Source organism: Octopus sinensis, linkage group LG4, assembly GCF_006345805.1.
Source record: "Octopus sinensis linkage group LG4, ASM634580v1, whole genome shotgun sequence".
Lineage (NCBI taxonomy): Eukaryota > Metazoa > Mollusca > Cephalopoda > Octopoda > Octopodidae > Octopus > Octopus sinensis.
This window is the reverse complement of record NC_043000.1, coordinates 54,700,926-54,721,816: the sequence shown is the minus strand read 5'-3', so window position 1 is coordinate 54,721,816 and position 20,891 is coordinate 54,700,926. Positions and strand designations below refer to the sequence as shown.

Sequence of the window (20,891 nt, the reverse complement as noted above, 5' to 3'; positions counted from 1 at the left end):
CAAAATAGCTGTGTAACTTTGATACGAGGCACAATTTCAGGAATTTTATCAGTATCCGGAGTTTACTAAATGAATACTTTTGACAAGTTGAATATTCCTTAAAATACTGGTATAATTTTTATTTTTTGTATGAAGAGATGATTTTGCTGGAACGCTATAAGCCTTAGAATAATAACTATTTCTAGCACACTAAACAGCTTTTATAATATATAATACGCGATTGAAAAAGAAAATTTAGCAGCAAAGGAACAACGGGAGAGAGAAAGATGGGCAACTCAATCAGATGAAACTTGGGCAAAGCGACTGAAATAGATGCCTGAATATGCACGGAGACGTAGACATGATTCTGTTTCTGCTACACATGACTGACTGGTTAGTGTATCTCGAGAGGAGAATATTCTACTTCAAAATAACTGTGTTAGATCGCAAAATTGTTGATGCAGCACTAAAGAGATCTTTTCTTTGCAATCATGTGGAAGTAGTAGAGTTGACAACCAATCTAAGACTTCTTATAGAGAGTTTGCTAATTACCTCTTTGATGTAGTAAATGATAACATTTCTGTTGAACAAAGCTTAGGTGAATTCAAAATCAAACTACACAATGACACTTGCCTTGACCTCAAAACTAACTTCACAAACCCTGTGTGGCTTGGCAAATAGAACCATCGTTACTGCAACAAATGAAGCAGCACAATTTGTGAATGGTTTTCTGTTGATAGGATCCCTGGCGTGCGAAAAATATACGGAAGCACAGATACAGTTGATAAGGAAACTCTGTACACAATCGAGTCCATCAACAAAGTTACACCATCAGAGTTTCCACCACAAATTCTCAAACTGAAGAAAAACGATGCATAATGCTTCTGAGAAATTTAGATGCTACTGATGGATATTGCAATGGCACACACTGCATCATTGTCAGTTTACATGTTCATGTTATTGAGGCTGAGGTTGCTTCTAGTGCTTATGTATGATCAACTCTGCTAATCCCAAGAATACTACGTATATCTCTAGAAATGGAATTTCCTGTCAAGCCAGATTTTGCCTTGACGTGAAACAAGGCACAGGGACCGACACAATTCCTCTCACATGGTCAGATGTATGTTGCATTATCTAGTGTTCGAAAGAAGGCTAATGTAAACATACTGACTAAGAGAAATAGACACACTATGATTACTGACAGTTGTGTCTACATGGAGATACTGCTTCCAAGCAAAATATGCTTTTCAGTAAATAGAATTAACACGTGGATTATGTGTGAAGTAACATATATTACTGTCGAATTAAATTCTGTTGGCATATTTCAACACATGCCGAATGAATGATGTTGTTATATTTAATCATTTTAAATTTGGGTATATATGAAAAAGTAAGGAAACGTCATTCCCATGTGTTGTCACAGCACCAGACTTTTGTGTGTATTAGTGTGTATGTATATAACTCAATCCCTAACTCCCTTCTTCACTCTTTCTATCTATCTATCTATCTATCTATCTATCTATCTATCTATCTATCTATCTATATCTATATCTATATATATATATATATATATATATATATATATATATATATCTCTATATATATATATATATGCTCACCTATGTAAGTCCTACTAATTATTAATGATAAATATATATAATAGATTGACTCTTTAAAAAAGAGAGATTATGACTGATAGAATAATAATAGCAATAGTTACTAAGCAAATGAGCATTATTCTACCAAAAAATAATTAGACAAAGTATCATAACAATTTTATAATTGGGAATCAAATGGTGGAAATAATATTTAGTCTTTCTAGCACTGTGTGTGTATACACACACACACGCATATATATATATATATATATATATATATATATATATATATATATATATATACATATATAAAATTATAATTTAAGGTATCTAAGAGATACCACCACGCTGGAAATAGCAGTCAAAACTTGAGGCTAAAATCACATTCAATGTATATCTTAGATACCCTAAATTATAATTTTAATAGTAATTATTACATTTGTAGGTTTTTATTCCTATGATGGGTACCTGGTAAGATCAATATTTAAATAACGATCTTATTCTTATTTATATAAATGTATGTATATTATATATATATATATATATATATATATATATATATATATATATATATATATATATACAGGCACACATACATACACACACATATATGTATCTATTAATACTAAACATGTTTATATATATATATATATGTATATATATATACATCGTCGTGGCGCTCCCTCGGTTACGGCGACGAGGGTTCTAGTTGATCCAATCATCGGAACAGCCTGCTCGCGAAATTAACGTGCAAGTGTCTGAGCACTCCACAGACACTTGTACCCTTAACGTAGTTCTAACAAAAAATAAAGTTTGTCAAAACATAATAATGGCGCAAAATGAGCAGCTGTCAAATTTTACCATATACCTTACTACAAATTTCTAACTTGGCCACCCTATATATGAATAGATAAATAGTGGAATAGTGGAAACTTAAAATTGCAAAGTGAGACATTTTCAACCAACATAAAGAAACAAGAGTGAAGAACTATACTATCAGGGTAGCTCTTCACTGCTTTCATTTGGGACGCCAGGTCACACTATGTTGTGAAGTCAAAAAACGATTTTGGCAAATTCCAATAAATTTCAAATAGCTTTCAAATTTTGAACATATTCAACATCATGTTGTTGGAAGACGTATGTAGACACAGCAACTATATTTTCTACTTGTGATTAAAAAGAGGTGTTTGGAACGTTAATATTTTACATTAATATTCGTTTGTGGGTAGGAAGACTGGTATTTAACTGTTGGAGATCCACTGTATTAACATATTACGAATATTAATTTGCAAATTGCATTCATGTAAAAATATTATTTGATGTAGCTAATATTAATAAATTAGATAGTCTTCACACAACGCAGCTAAATTATAAGGCAGAGAGAATAGTGAATTGAAACAAACATAATAAATAGCTTCATAAGAAAAAAACTAACAAAATAACAGGATGATTTTACCTGAGCTCATATTCTGGTAGATATTCAAATTTCACATAACAAATATCTCTATCGTATCAAAAAATATGTTCTGAAAGTCACCATATAATAAAAACTTCCAGTGAAATTATTACTTAAAAATTCTGCTTCATGCAGTATACGATTTAATTTTTTTTCTTCAATTAGTGCCAAAATTAATAAGTTTTTTCAGTCATTACGAATAATACACAAATACTCCTCAGAAATATCAATAACTTTATTTCTATTATATAGTCTAAAATATATCTCGAACAGAACATACAAAGAACCGGAAATACTGGAGCATCTATCAATATATAATTGCTGAAAAATCCAAACTATAGATAATCATAACGCTTGAAAGAATGTTGAAAATGCAGTTAATATGAGTGCAATTTTTATTAATGATTTATTTTAATAACCATAAAGATACTTATCATGTTATTTTCCGCTTCTCTCTTCACGTGAACTGTTATATATATATATATATATATATATATATATATATAGAGAGAGAGAGAGAGAGAGAGAGGGGGGGGGGAGAGTGAGAAAGACAGACAGAGAGAAAATGAGAGAAAAGTTAAATGAAGTGAGATAAGGGCGAGAGTCACATCGATTTTTCTCTAATCCGTCTAATTTCCTCCATTTACAATAATATGTTTATCAGCCTAATACGTATATATATATATATATATATATATATATATATATATATATATATATATATATATATATATATATATATATATATATATAACGGGAAGCTTTATGAAAATATGCATGTTTTGGTATGTAAGCACATGTTCACTCAAATCATGTTCACGTTTAGAGCATAGGCAGAAAGCTAATAGCCTATATAAAGATTTAGTCAATAGTTCTGCAGCAATATTAGCTAAATACATTATCCTAATGGAATAAATGTTTTTGTTTCTAATTCGGTATAATTAGGTAAATGCTTTTGATGAAAATTTGAAATGGAAAATTTTCTTAGCATTTGAAAGAAGAATCAACACGCAAATATATGCATTCCAGAACCCCACAACACCCAAATAACTTTAGGCATTACTGGTGAATAAAACGCGACTGAAACATTCTCTTTTAAACGTCACACAATTTCGTTCTTCACGTGTGCAAAACATAAAGATATTATGTCTCAGATAACTGAAAAGACATATAACACTTCCCGAGTTTAATAGGTCACTGAGACAAAAAAGTTATTAATCTCAATTTTGAAATAAAATTTTCTTATTTAATTACAATCTGGGAATATGATTACATCCGTATTTCCAAGATATTAGCACAATGGCAGAATAAACCAATCAGAATTTGGTATAGATGGAGACATTTTCAATATTCACGCTTAAGGTGAAATTAATAATACGGACACTTCGTTTAATTTAACGAAAACAAATAACTAACGCTGATAAACACTTGGTATATTTTATGTTGCTAACTGCTTTTGTCAAGATACATACTTCAAACACTTTTTATTTTCTTCAACATTAACATGTATTGTTTATCCACCGAAATATTCTATTAATCTATCTTATATTAGAGATTTAAATGATCTTGGAATAGCCTGTATGATCACCCACTCATTAAACTTGCCTACCGTTATAACCGATATCTTGAGCATAATTCCTACAAAGCAAACATTTTAAGAACCATAACTAACCTAAACTTTAGCAAAATACTTTCTCTTCTTCTGTCCCAACATAGAAGCTTTGAATTAAAACAAACCCTGCCTTTTTTGCCGTTTTAGTTGCCAACCGCAATAACTCAGTCATTCCAACCTTCTTTAATGTCACCTGGTGTTACCAGCAGTGAGCTCATCGCCTCTAGCGAGAATGTCTTTCGTAGCAAAAGAAGCACGTTCTCCAAGGTCAAACATTGTGAAAAACGATCGTGTGGTACTCGATGTCCTGTACAAATCTTGGGTTACAGGAAGAATGCAGTTCATGTAATATATGACCCGGTGATCTGGTCGAACGGCTTATGCAACAAATCCAAGCACTTCAACATGCTATGGTTCTTCTCTGAAGAAAAGAACTTTATCTAAAATCAAAAAAGTGAACAGGCTGAATGAGAAACGATTCTGAACAAACCACATGGATCTCCCATTCTTAAGCATTTCCAGTTTCCATTGTCTTTGGTAGTCTTGGAATAATAAGGCCATGTCATGACACCCACTGTTCCCCCAAGCTTTTAGAGGTAATGCGGCAGCCTACATCAAGACGGCGGAGTCATTTGTGAAGCCCAGGATCGAGAGAATTGCATGGGGCATTTAATTGCCCTGGTCTTCTCTATCTCCAGGGTCACTGAGAGGGAGACCTTCGCACATGCCCAGAATACCAACGATTCGTTGATGTGTGCTCTACGGAACGTACAAATCAAGATGACTAAATAAAACCTGATGAATGCAGTTTCTAATTGAAAGAGGCGAATTGAGACAGTAAGCTTCAATAATTTTTGGTACTTGTACAGTGTATCATATTTTGCAAAAACAAACAAAACAAAAATGTAAAACAAAAATGAACATGTTTTGTTATTAATATTCTTGTTTGCATATAATAACATTTATAATAGCGATTATGTATTCAAATTGCTGAGAGAATGTATACATGTATATATATATATATATATATATTGGCATTGGTGTTGTTTCTGCGTTCAGACTACGTTTGATAGTCCACCTGAAACACTGTATTACTCGTATCAAATTAGCATCTTCCTTAAAAAGCTGTATAAGTTGTCTTAAAACTTAAAATCGTTAAGCTATAGCATATATCCCAAGTATGGTTGGTCTAGTGAGGCATATAGCGTTCAGTATCATTTAGGTGTTGTAGACGGATTCAAGTACCTCAGAAATATTAACACTCAGCATTTGTAGAATTATGGACCATCGAGTTGGTCAATCGATCAACTAGAAATGGTAGGTAAATCTATTTAAAATAGTATCCTATGCTGTTCATAGAAGCAAACGGAGGACACAATGGGTATATATATATATATAATATATATATATATATATATATATATATATATACCCATTGTGTCCTCCGTTTGCTTCTATGAAGAGCATAGGATACTATTTTAAATAGATTTACCTACCATTTCTAGTTGATCGATTGACCAACTCGATGGTCCATAATTCTACAAATGCTGAGTGTTAATATTTCTGAGGTACTTGAATCCGTCTACAACACCTAAATGATACTGAACGCTATATGCCTCACTAGACCGACCATACTTGGGATATATGCTATAGCTTAACGATTTTAAGTTTTAAGACAACTTATACAGCTTTTTAAGGAAGATGCTAATTTGATACGAGTAATACAGTGTTTCAGGTGGACTATCAAACGTAGTCTGAACGCAGAAACAACACCAATGCCAATAATACGAGATATCAAAGTCGAGAATGATTGCTGATATAACAATGGATCTTCATCTACTGAGAGAAATGAACCACTATACATGGTAGTTCAACAATTGAAACTCACTTTCTGATGACCTTTGAAAGCATAGATAATATTTTATGTTTATATTATAATGAATTGTTTTGTTTTGTGTCAACTGAAATGTTTTACTAATTGAGTGATTAATCAAATTTTTGATAGCACATTTTTCATCATTATAATTGAAGCAATACAATGCAGTTTGTTTCACAAATACTGATGAAGAATTCTAAACTGACCTGCTTGTAATAGTAGACAGATACCTCTGACATCTAAAAACTATACTGTACTAAAGGCGGAAAGGATACGTAAGACAATGTAGACTCTGATATGTAGATATGGTTGGATCGTCACAACAAGAATATGTGAGGCAATGCATTCACTCTATCAATGCTTATATTATTTTAAAGAACACATGGCTTCTACAAAATAGATTCCGAATCGTATCTCGAACATATGGTTACTGCATAAGGGAATCCAGATATTTTCTGTAATAAATCAATTTTGATATATGAAGTAGTACGTTTACTTATGCGTGAAACATTGAAAAGAATGTTCCAGGGAAACAGTAACTCCTAAGGAAACACGCAAAACAATATTCCAAGTGAAAAGTGGAGTGTCTAATGAAATTTGTTCGTGGCACGATCAATATGGCCAGGTTGTTTTCCCACAGAAGTTTGAAATCTAAAATTATTTCCCGTTATTGTTGAAAACACTTACAGAATGCACGCCACCTACTTATACCGAAAGACAGCTACGTGATTTTGACGTGAATTTTAACTATAAAGCAAATACCTGTATCCAGACATTTGTTGTACTAAATCTCGCGAGGGTGTGCCGAAATATACGCTCTTTTCCATGTACTCGAGATTGCCTTAATCGATTCTACTAGCCCTATGCCAACCTGAAAAAGTGATCATATTCTTGTGCTAATGTTAGAAATTATCAGCATCGCCAACAAAAGCACCCCCTTCACAAGCGCCGCTACCACGACCCCAAGAGCTAAACCACTATCACCACTATTGTTACAGTAGAAGTATATTTCGTAATGATATTAAGGCTAATATTGGTGCTATTTTGATTAATCATTTCTATTCTTGCGTCTACAAATGTTGTTATCATGATTAGCGACATTGTTAGCATACTATTGTATCAGTTGTTTTCTCATTTCTGTCGATAAGTAGATATCATTTCACAGCAGCCATTGCTTCATAAGATAACAGCGTCCTAAATTCAGACTTGCTAGAATTGTGTAGAAATAAGGCAAATGATTGTGAGAGAGGAAATGGAAGAGAAATAGAGAAGTGAGAAAGAAGAGAGAAGAAAAAAAAACAGAAGAAGCAAGAAGAGAACCAAGGGAGAGATGGAAAAGAAGGAGAGAGAGCGAGAGGAGACAAAGAAAAATAATTTCTCCGCTAGTTTGTTCCACCATTTTCCAGCTTCTAATTATTAAGGTATTTGTTTCGCATATAGCATTACTGAACAAATCTTGCATGCTACACTAGCCAAATTGTCGGCATTTGTGACTAGATGTGGTCTAATCATGTATTGATTCGAGCATCTTTCACAGTCAGACAATTCATGTTGATACAATGATGTGTACATTGTTCGGCTGTTTTCAGTATGTTTCCCAATTATTCAGCGTCTTCAATAACATAATTAGAGATTAATACTGAAATTTATTCTCAAGTGAAATATGGTCACATATCGCTTCCGTACCCTAAATAAAACATACAACAGTAATTTATTCTCTCATTCTGTTTCTGTCCTTCAATAACGCTCTCTTCCTCCCTCTCTTACTTTTGTCTGTTCTTATTCATATATCGCCCAAAGCCAGTTTCAGTTGAGTTAATATATAATGAAAGACAATCCAGGCGCGACCAAACACAATTGCACTACGAATAGAGTAACTCATCCACACTATCCAAAGCGTTTTTCTCTTTTCGAAACTGTGATTTAAGGGAGCTTTGTCTTCTCTTTTGAGCGGAGCGAGACACCACGTACAATCACACTCGGTAGAACGTTGTTGATCACGATGATCGCTACCAAAGTTTTGAGAAAAATATGTCTCTATCTCCTGTATTGTGACAGATTTCAGCATTGGCATGCGACCACGAAAGAATTTTGTTATTATAATACAATTTTTATCATGTATAGAATCATTTCACAGACAGCGAATACACACACTCGAAACACACATGTATATATATGTATGTGAATATATATATATATATACACACTCATATACGATACATTGAATATATAAACATATATATTAATGAAATTCTAACGTATCTGATTTTTATTAAATCTTTTTACTACAATTTTACAATATAATGATACAATGTATATTTATTGTGATAAAATTTGTACTTTAATGAGTTACGCAATCATCAGGTTTATATAGTAGTAGTAGTAGAAGTAGCAGCAACAGCAGCAGTTGAAGTAGTGACAGTCGTGTTCCACAATCAACAACTGTTCTCAATTGTGGAACATGACTGCCACTACTACTACTGCTGCTACTACTACTACTAGTACTACTACGTCTCTACTACTCTAATACCACCACCACCACCACTACATAAACCTAACGATTGCGTAACTCATGAAAGTACGTGTTTTATTACAATAAATGTATAATATTCTATTTGTATGTTATTGTAAAATTGTAAAAATTTTAGATAATAAAACGTGAAAATCAGACTAGGTTGGAATTTTATTGATTAATTTATTCTTGCATCTCCAATGAAACAAATTCAAATATATGTATACATATGGATGTGTATGCATATGTATGTTTATACAGAGAAGATAGCTAAAGGTATGTATGTGTATATATATATATGTTGCTTTTATGTAAAATAACCTTCTATATAGGATACTTAATTTGTACAATATAGATAGGGAATTTGTTGCTGTTTTCGCTCAAGATGAAATCTGTTATGGATGTGATGTAATAAAGAAAAACAAACTAAGAGATTTGAGACGTCTTAAATACAAACAAAATCACCCAAAAGAGGGAATAATATATTCAGTGTTTGTATAACTGATCCCCGGGATAAATAAATAAGCCAACGTACGTAACTGAAGTAGTATTACATTAAAATAGTTATCTAAGCAGAAACCATTGTAGGTTGCCTGTTAACGGTTTATATGCAGAAAGTAGGATTCATTATATATATATATAATAACAATAATAAAAGAGGATAAAATCATAAATGATTTTTACCAGGTTGTCAGCGCGGAAATACAAACTCATAGGTAAATTTTTATAAACATTTTATAATTATATATATAATCATAACAAGGGCTTGGCTTGCGCCTCACCACGCAATAAAAAATAGACGTCAAAAGACACTATTACCACCATAAATTCTCGGAGAATTTATAGTGGCAATAGTGGCTTGGTGAGGGTGATACGAAGAAATGGTGTCAAATTGGGAGCGAGAAGATATATAAGTGAAGGCGATTGAGTCTAGTGGAGAGATAAGTATAAATGAAAAAAGTAAAAAAAAAAAATGTGTGAATGAATATGTAAAAATAGATGAAGAGACTATACTTAGAAGCCGAGTAGTCATGAGAAATCATAAATCTTAGTCTTAGAAAAAGAAAGCATTGAAGGAAGATCAAAGAAAATTCAGTGATATAAAGAAAAAAGATAAAAAGGAGGAAAAGTAAACAGGGAGACAACTACGCATCCCTTGCTTAATGAGTGGAAAATGACCGTAACTTAGCTTTAATATAGTATAGACATCTAAGCGTGTAAGCTGGACAAAAGAGGAGCTGCGATTAACAAAAACTGAAAATGGAAATAAAAAGGAGAAAGGAATTTGAAAGGAAGAGGAAGTTTAAACGAAGATGAATAAAATGTAAATTAGAACTTATATAATGAGATGCTAACAGAATAGCATATAATCATAAATCGAAATGTATAGACTTCAAAAGATTGCATGTATACACTTACGTTACACACTTACACGCACACACATACACTCTCACAAACATACATGAATGCATACCCCACCCAAGCACACAAATATGTAGATAGGTAGATACGAACAATCATACATTGATTTTAGAAAGATATGTAAGTTGATAGGCAAATAGATGAATATGAGACGATTATTTCTAGAAATCTTAGAACACTGACAAATGCACACGTGAAGTTAAGCAAAATACGTATGCCCATATATTGTTTTATCAATAGATATAAAGGCTTCAAATGGTGCTATAATATATCGGAGAAGAATATCTTTTGTCAAATAGAGGTAAGAAAGCCCAGATTTAGTTGGGATGTGTCGGTTTCAGCAGGAAGAGTCAATGTTAAGGTAACTTTTGTGCGTTAGTTTGTGCCTGCCAGTAACAACATAGGCCATACAACGATTTGATTTTTATTCTTCCCTTTGAAAATAGCGAATATTCTCTAAATGTTATAGGATGAATAAACAGATAATGCAGGGAAATCTCTTTTCATCTTATCTTTATTCATTGACATCACCTTACATGTTTTAAGTCAGTTCTCGTTTACATTGTTCGAATGTTTTTTTAAACGTCTGTGAAGTTGTCGCATACTGCAATGGTTCGGACAAATTATAACTTTCGTTTAAAACACATATGTGTATATTTTGCCCTTGTACACGTACGTGAGCGCGTATTCTTGCAAGGAAAAATTCTATGTTTAGTTTTCATTACTTATATCTATAATTTTGTGTTAATACTTATAGTTACGATAGGATGAATATGACGATTATATACTCCTTAGAAAATATATAGTTGTAATGAAATTCACATTATTTAAAAACTTTCTAACTTGTGTATTAAGAATTTATATTTGCTATGCATAATAGAATAAAGTCTTCGATGAGCAACCTAAGTATAATAAATGATCACTCAATCATGCCCTGATGAGATACTAATAATTATTGAATACTTCAGAAAATCATAATATTTGACAGACGTTCGCTCGGTATTCTATAAATTAGAAACGTTGACATGACAAGCGTTCTGGTAAATCTATTTTAATTTCCGGACATGTATTGCTTCGAGCAACTGATCGTGATTTCATTAAATCTGTATTTTGAAATTCGCTTCTCTTTAGGTTATAATTAAAATATTACGAACTAAAATATATATAAGAGGAAAAATATGTCTAAATATCAATAAAGAGATTTTACCAAGGAATGTTATGGAAATATATTTGTTCAATATGCCTAAGGGTTATAAATGAGTGCACAAAATATTCAACTATCAGCTCATGTGTCGTTAGTTCAAAATTTCTAAAATCACTTCAGTATGACCTTAATCACGTCTCTTTATATTTCACGTCATATTTAATTTGGCTCCCACGATATTTAACTAATGGTTTCAGATGAAGGTCTGTCCAGCTTCTTACATTGACAAATAATTTGCCTGTTTGGACATTTCGTTATTGGTTACGCTGCATGGTAGAGAGAGTCTTGAGATTACTGTTCTCCATTTGGAATATGTAAATAAGTATAACGAAAATACTAATTTTTGCCAGTTGTCATATATTATTTCACCAGAGGCAATATTATTACAAGACTGTCTTTTAGAAAACTAAAGTGGTAAATGTTAAAGGAAATTTCGCAAAATATATGTACAAATAACAGCCGATTGGTTATAGAATATATTCAGAAATATATATATCTATGTCCTTGTGAAAGTAACTTTAGTGAAAATATATACAATATTTTTTGAATAACTTTATCACTGAAGTGTTTACTCTGTACCAGTTCTGGTGGATCCGGCACTAACGGCTGGTGATCCACTCATGATTTTAATTTTTGATACATTGTTTACCTCCAGTAATATTGTGCAAAATGCTATCTCTGCGTAGATGACGAATCTTGATTTCAGAAATATTTAGCTCCACCACCTTACAGTTGGCACTACAGTAGAAGTTTATTCTTTCATAATTATATACATCGGCGGTTGTATAGGCAGAAATACAAATTTAAAGAAGATATAAGGTTATGAGAATTTATCTATGTGAAACTAATGACCCAGTAACGAAAGTTCATTCGTGAATAATCCGACGATCCGTCTAGGTTCTTATTGCATCTTCTGTTGTTTAGCTATAACAAAGAAGTAAGATTGTATCATCGAGTCCCTAAGCAAGCTGTAGAAGAATAAAACTCATTAAATTTCTTCCTCGTCGCAATTACCACAATCATGCTGTACTGCTATATACATTTATTTAATGTATATATTTCTAAGAAAATGTAGTGTGTTTTTAGTGACGATACGCAGTTATATATAGGATGTTAATATACCACATAGAGATGATGCTGAAACGGTACGAATTATCACCTGAGGCATCATATGTTAGAACACATGTCGGTTGATGCACAGGCTGGGCTATATGCTATTATTTCACCGCCTCACTAGCTCTAGTGAGTGATTGGTTAGTAGATAAAGTTTCAGTGAAGAGAAATACATATGTTGTTGTGACTCAGAATACAGACGCACGCAACACACACACACACACACACACAATGTGTATGCACATCTCAGTGTGTGTAATGTGTATATTTATATGTGTGTGTGTGTGCCTATATTATTCTCTTTATGTATATACTCATTGGTACTACATATATGTACATAAGCATTAATGTAGAATATTATTTAAATTAATCCCCACTGTATAGATTAAATTTGACTTGAAATTATAGTTAACCAGTATTTGAAAATGCCGTTGTTACTTTGCTCCTACTTTAATGAAATAAACTCTAGGTTGTATAAGTAAAAACACAAAGCAGAACATAATATGTATTTAAATGAGCAAATTATAGATTATAACTTGAAAAGTATGTAAAAGCAAACGTTTCTTACATTTAATTGACAAACTTTTGCGAACAAATAACGATATACTCATATATCTTGCTTAGAGACAAACGAAACAATGCAGAAATCTCTCGATCGGCGACTTCATGTCTCATCCATGTCAAATAGTTCACTTAATGCTGAGAATTATACTCCTTAAATACATTACCAAGCACGTGTTCATTCCTAATTCGGTCCTTGATGTACTGTATATAATGGCAATTTTAAATAAAACTGTCAAACCAAAAATAAAATGGGACCTACCGTAGACGTATCGTAACGCATTCAGTAAGATCTGACAAGTTGCAAACAAATTGCTTGTCAGTTTTTACTGATTAATATGACGGCAAATTATTGATTTCTATCGATAATATTCCAACTGTATTGTAATTTCCAATTTACAGCCGTTTGTTTATTTATTTTTCTCCTTATAACATTTTTTGCTAACTTTGTCTCATTAACATATTGCAAATACTAATTTAGTGTTTGTGGTTAGTAGCCGCTCAAAATCAGTGAATAAAACAAAATATTTAAGAATGAATACTAATTTAGATAATTTGTTTCATGCCGATTGTGGAATACATGTAACATTTTCAAATACTTAGGATAATTCATCTATTAAATTTGTCATGTCATCAGGGAAATATATTCTTTGCAACTTTTACAATCATTTACTAAATTAGCACTTAGAAAGAGAACTGTTAATAATCAACCTATGCACTTAAATCAAACAATGGCGGATATGAAGTAAAATCAGTTAGAATTAAGATTATGGAATAAGAGAATAACGTTTTACCTGTAATTGCTCGTATATAGGGACCATGTGATATTGAAGCTATAATTATTTTAACAACTATCCCGGAGCTTTATGTTATTAGTCTTGTGTCACTGCCATTTTTTATATTTTTTGTTCTTGTTATGAATATATTAATAAAGCAACACGATCATTTATAGTAGCCGTCGATTTGACTCAGTTTTCCTCTGTAAAATTATCCCTCCCTCGAACCCAATTGCGGAAAAAAGTATTGCACCAGTGTTTAGTTTCGGAATATGTTTTCTTGAAGTAAATATATCGACATAGCTAATTTTTTCTTAACATTAATTATTCAGTAAAAACAGGGGATCCAAAATCCTTTCCGGGTCCTTCAGCATTATCCCACAATGACGGAACGATTTCCTCAGATCGGGCATCTGATTCGACTACTTGTACAAGACCGATCTGCACTAGAGACAACCTGTATTCATCCAAGGAACTTCTAACAGCATGGTGTGCATCATTCAGCTACATAATCATGAACGTGTAATGTTATACGTTCCTCATTTAAGTTTTGAGTGTGCATGTTGTATGTCCAACTAATCAGTGTGTATGCTGCTATATGCTCAACTATACTATACTGCAAACTCTTAAATCATGTTATTATAATACGTGTGTAGATGTGAAAGTTAGAAGAGAATAAATTTGAAGTTTCGTTTGTGAAACTGTTTAGATAATAAAACTGAAGAATTCCGTTCCACTACATGTCGATTTCTTGACGGACTTGCATACATTTAATTAGTTCAAATATTTAGTGTTCTACTGACAGAAATGAAAAGTGTATAACATGTAATATATGTTTATGGATAGATGACTAAACCATTGATTTCAAAGCGGTGCTTTTGTAGATATATTACGATATATGTATATATATGCAATTCTAAGTCGAAATAAGGTAATGGAACTACATAGTCTTGGAATAATGCATCACATATATATGTATATGTATATACATACATATACATATCTAATTAGAGCATATATATTTTGGATAATTTCCCCCATAAATCCCCCTGATCAGTTCTAGAACACTGAAATAATTTCTAGTACCGAAACAAAAAATTGTCTATAGATATTACCGTTTTTGTTGTTTTGTTTATGTTCTTTTGTATATAAAATCTACGAAGAATACTGTCTTCCAAGTACCATTTACACAGTATCATCAATCAACACGAGCATGTGTCTATGAGAAACGACCCCTCAAGCCGTTGCGCTAAAACATGTAGTTACAAAGAAAAATCCATATACGTACTACTATACCTGTGCTTGTTCATTTCGTGAATTTTACCTATACAATTTTCAGGATATTTTTAATATCAAAAATTAGTCAATACTAAACAAAACTAAAACAAGCTGATAGATACGTATAACATTTTGAAAGATACACGATTTCATGTTAAATTTCTCTTTCTTATTAGTCCTATAATCTACAAGTGTACACATATTTGGATAATTTTTATTTTAATTAAGAATATGATATACTAGTCGAAGCAGAAATAACTATTTTATAACATAAAAATGCACCGGCAATCAAATAAATTATTATATAACAAAATTGTATACCTCCACCAATGTAAAGAAATTTTTCTCATCTAGAATTAATTCGAAAATTTAGACACATTGATTAATCTTATATATTAAAATAGTTAAGAATTTAAAAAAAAATATACATAACGATGGTCTTTTTCCCGTCGACGTTAAAATGACAAGTTTGGATAATTCTTAAACGTAGTATACAATACATTCTTACAAAGCGGTATTGTATGTATGTAATTGTGTTGCTTAAACTACAATTTAATGACGGTAATTGTGAATTACCATACAATTAAGAAACAATTTGTATTTTAGAATCTGTGAAAATATATGGTAAGGACAGAGAGTAATATTTTTAATACACGAAAAGTTTTTAAAACTGTGAAGAGTAGCATTATTTTAATATCATCTATAATTCAACTCAATTTCCTGACACCAAATCTTCTAATAATAGCTAAAATAAATGTTCTTTTAAGCAGGCTGTCAATAAAATGTCAGTCGGTTTAATGCTGATATCATAGGGTCAGTAAAATAACATAATAGCCACTTACACGACGAAGTATATCGATTCATATAAGATAGATCAAATAAATGAGGCGCCCACTGTTGGCTCTGACATGCCTTTTATAAATCTGCGATCAAATTCTGATACTGAATGGATGCAACATTTTCAAATACTACTGAAAGCTCATAGATAATTTTAAAGACGGCAACGTTATCTAATCCCTTTTATAAACATGCTTCTTAACTAAATAGGAATGTTTTCAAAATATAGGACTGCCAAACGATTGTTTTTTTTTAGTACACTACTGGCCGAATTTGTGTACAGTAAATGTTACACCAATTATATCTATCGCACTATATTATTGAATATATTTTGTCCGCCTACCTTAACGTACTGACAGCTGTTTTGTATGATCTAAATAAAATATGTGTAACTAAAAGTGCTCAGATCAATTTGTTTTCTCTTGTTAGATATTTATGGCAAGGTTTTGTACACTAGGTTATAGGGACATTTTTTGACATCATATCAATATGTTAACTGAAACTGTAGGGCTACTTAATTCATTTCAATAACGAGAAATAATTCGAAATTGATATTAATTATAAGTTTTAGACGTAGGTAAAAGTTTTCTACTGCAGAATAATCTGTTGTAATATGAGAAAGGGTATGAACGATTTTCTTTGAAAACCATGGAGAAAAACCATATTTACTTCTGGTGAAAAAATACTGGATGATGTGGTAGTGTCCCGAAAATTTAATAGTGTAGATTTATGTACTGAATTAAAACGAGCGATTAATGCGTATGAACAGTTTCATTCCCGTTTAAAATTTTTTGCAAAAGTAAGGATACAGAAATGGTTGATGTACCCGAACACGATAGATTAGAACTGGATGCGTCTTGACTGTGTTATAATGGGGTATAGATAAGTATTTTGAAGTTTATTTCTATATTCATACTCTTGCTTCTATATGTTCAAAAATGTGAAAGAAAATTATGTGTACTTGCGTTTGTGTGTGTTTCTATGCATGCTTATATGGAGAAAACAGTTTTCGTTAATAAAAACCGAAGGGTTTAAAGGAATCGGGTCTGTATTTAAGAAAAATGTTTTTGCTGTTAACTGTGGTAATTGGGGCATATTCATTCAGGAGGAAGGACGAATTTTTACAGTGCAATGAGTGTACTGCAGTCCCTTGTGTTGGATTAAGAGATTTGAGGAATGTGGGGAGCGATGACTATGCAAGAGATGATAGGCTGTATATAAATTTATGCATATATTTTGATTACAGATCCACGAAAATACGCAAAGAACTTCACAGAGATACAAGCAATAAATATGTCACTTAGAATTTTTTGTGCCAAAATGTGAAGCCACTATAAGTATTACTAACAAGAGTATTAATGATTTGTCACCGAAATTTGAATCTTGCTGCGCCTTCCATATTATAGATGAATACATTTAAATTACTTCAAAGCTGTTACTAAGTGAAATTCGGATCTTTTGTTTGGCTCTACCAGTGAAAAGTTTGAAGTTTAGTGAAAATTTAAAACTTTGGTGTATTGATGTAAGTGTCCACACTGAATCTTGAGATATAATTCACTTTTTCCAGAAAGATTTTTCAAAAGGGTTACAGAGGTTTAAAGTTTGATATTTTTAGCCAGCCACAAAAGAAGATTTGTCAAATGTAAACAAATTAAATACTGGCAGAACTCTGTTTTACGCACGCCATATAACTCCACATACCTTTTTTAATTTGTTGGAATTTTCAGATATTTTTTTGCGAATTTGTATTCAAGAAACCGGAATTAATACGATTATGCAAAGGGCAAAAGAAAACGAAAATTTCGTGCGTAACTGATGGCCTATTTAACTGTTATCTTTAGCAAATATCGTGGTCACGTCACACCAAATACCGAATGAGTTTTAAGCACTTAATAAGCGACACAAAGAACACGTGGTAAACAGCTTGGCTTCTTACTATGGAAACAGGTAGCTATATATCCGTGGCTTTCGGTTGGGGAAAATTACCCCAGATTTGCAAACTTTAAAGGCTGTTACCTCTTTATCTTTTGATTTATGACGGTAATGTATTTTATGTCAATGAATACTTTACAAAGCAACATCAGTACACCAAATATGAAGTAAGTTGGAACAAAAATTGAAGAAATTCATAAGTGGCAGCCGATCAGAAAATATCCTGAAATTCTGTAGTAAATAAATATTAACAACGTTTTAGAAACATCAGGTGCCGAGCTTTACCTTGACGAATAACAACTTCATCATTATTATGTTGTAATTGTGTCTTTATTTGTAATTCAGTACACCTATGTGATAATAATAAACATCTAATCTAATACACGTGGGAGTACTGAGAAAATTCAAAATGTCAAAAGATTACGAAATATTTAGTGTACTCTCATTTTGTGACTAAGTTGTAGAGTAGCTTATACATACCATAAAATAAATTGCAATATGCATTACAAATTAATAACTGTTATTTCCCCCCTGCGTCTCGCAGGCTATTTAGTGCGAACAAAGTTTGCTCTTGAGAATGTTCAATATTTGGAAATTCAACAGCCTAAAATGTTTAATTACACATCAACATATATCCCTCAAACGTGAGATGCAAGTGTGAAACAATTTGCTATTTATAAATCAGCTTGTTTATCTGACTTTCCAAAGGCGCGAGGTTGAGGGAAAATACATTTAAATAAAAGTTGTCGTTGGTTGTGAGAAAGTTGCTAGCTACTACCATAAATTTTCAACTAGATAGCGTTTGTTTCCTCTACAGAGATGTTTTATTTTTGTTACGAGCATACAGTGCAATACCGATGATAAATATGTATGTTTTGTTTATGTATATGAGTAGTTTGCTCTCGTTTTGAATTTTTTTTATTTAACAGTGCCAAGCAGTATTATGGTTCTATGACTGCCATTGTGTAAATCATGGGTTTTAATTGTATTTTTCTGCCTTCTTCTCAATCCGTAATTATTTTGTACGTTCGAGAGCAACTAAGGACAATCAAAATAACAAACAAAAATACATGGTAAAAAGGGCTAGTAAAATATATAAATACAAGTTTAGTCCCATGTAATTTAGTAGGCTTTGACTCTGTTGTTAGACTTTCGAAAAAATATATTAAATTTAAACCTATTAAATTTGTTATTCATTCGCACCGATCAAAAACGTGCTTGCATATTTTTCGTCTTTAAGTGTAGGGACTTATTTGTATAAGAAATATGTGTTTACTATAAGATTCTTCCTACGAATATGGTATAACAATGGATGTGTCTTGATCAGTGCCTAGTATATAAAGCAGCAAGTCTGTACCATCATTCTTAGAAATAAATACTTGACTTCAAGCTTTCCGTATCCATCTTTCAATAATTTTAATGTAAAATAAAATGCAATGTAATCGCCACATACGTACTCATACATATGCAAAGAAAGTTTTACGTTTTGTGTACACTCACAAAATCTGGAGAACGTCTGTCACAATTAGGCTCACTCTGTGAACGTGCGCAAAATTATGCATCACTTTCATTACATTTCTGGTTTTAGGAGAAGGAATCATTTTAAAAAGAAACTCTTGGCCCATTTAATAGGACTGTAATCTTACATATTGAAAAACATAACTCCGAAGAAATTACCGAAAAAATAACAATATACAAAAGCATACAGAAATAGTTATATAGTGGTCTTCCATCAAAGTTTCGCAACTTAAGGTATCAGTTATGTCGTTTTATATTTTTCGTCGTACTGGTGAGATGAAATCTTTTGCTTCAAAAGTTTAGATATGTTTTACCATAATGAGAAAGCAAGGAAATCATCATATAATTCAATCATCTTCCAGTCCTATATATATTCAAAATGTAACCACATGTGAATCGTTCGTGATTTTCTTCCCTTCTTTTGGACTTTCCTCTATTTCTAAAGAAAAGGTTTAGTAGGCTTTGCTCTGTTGTTAGATTTTCGAAAAATATATTAATTTATACTATATACCTTAAAAAATACAGTTATTTGAGAGACAGTTTATTTTATTAATGCTACAGTCTGTCATTATATTGATGAAGATATTGAAATTCCGTTGTGAAATGAAATGAGGAAGACAAAATTTAGGACAACTTGATAAATTGACAGCACGAGCCAACGAATAATTAGCATTAACTTGATGATAAATGCCTTCAGCAATATGGTATCATGCGCAACTGATGATTCACCATCTGAAACGGTTTACCAAATTATTCCGATCTCATATAGCCTAAAGAAAGTATCCTATCTGTTCATAGTTACTTGTGTAATTTATCATCAACATCTTTTTGCTAAGAGTTAAATGTTTAGTAAATATTTCAAAGCCTTTATTCAATATTTACGTTTAGGAAAATGAAATCTCTGACTTTAAACAGAAATCTCTTTGATGAATTACGAGGAGATAATAATAAAAACTTTGAAAAACTACCCCTCCGAATTTGAAGGTCGATGGCAGCCGAAACACTTCGTCCAGATTTGCGACACAAGTGTTGAATTTTTACTTATAAATCATGTCCACCAACTATTGAATAGGCTGGTTTTATTTGTGGAGTTGCGACTTACCTAGTTGATATTTATGGTGCGATGAACAGCCTAATTTTCAAATGTGAGAATGTAATTCTAATCTGAAACACGCGATGGATTTATAATATTACTCGCAGGGATTTCTGTCAGATTC

General features: G+C 32.0%; 1 long non-coding RNA gene across 1 annotated transcript; it reads left to right on the top strand.

Moving 5' to 3' along the window:
- The first annotated feature begins 294 nt into the window (after positions 1 to 294).
- LOC118762955 lies at positions 295 to 3,837 on the top strand. Its single transcript, XR_004998707.1, has 3 exons — positions 295 to 415; positions 1,802 to 1,811; positions 3,828 to 3,837. It is a non-coding gene; the product is annotated as an uncharacterized LOC118762955 (long non-coding RNA).
- The last annotated feature ends 17,054 nt before the right edge of the window (positions 3,838 to 20,891 follow it).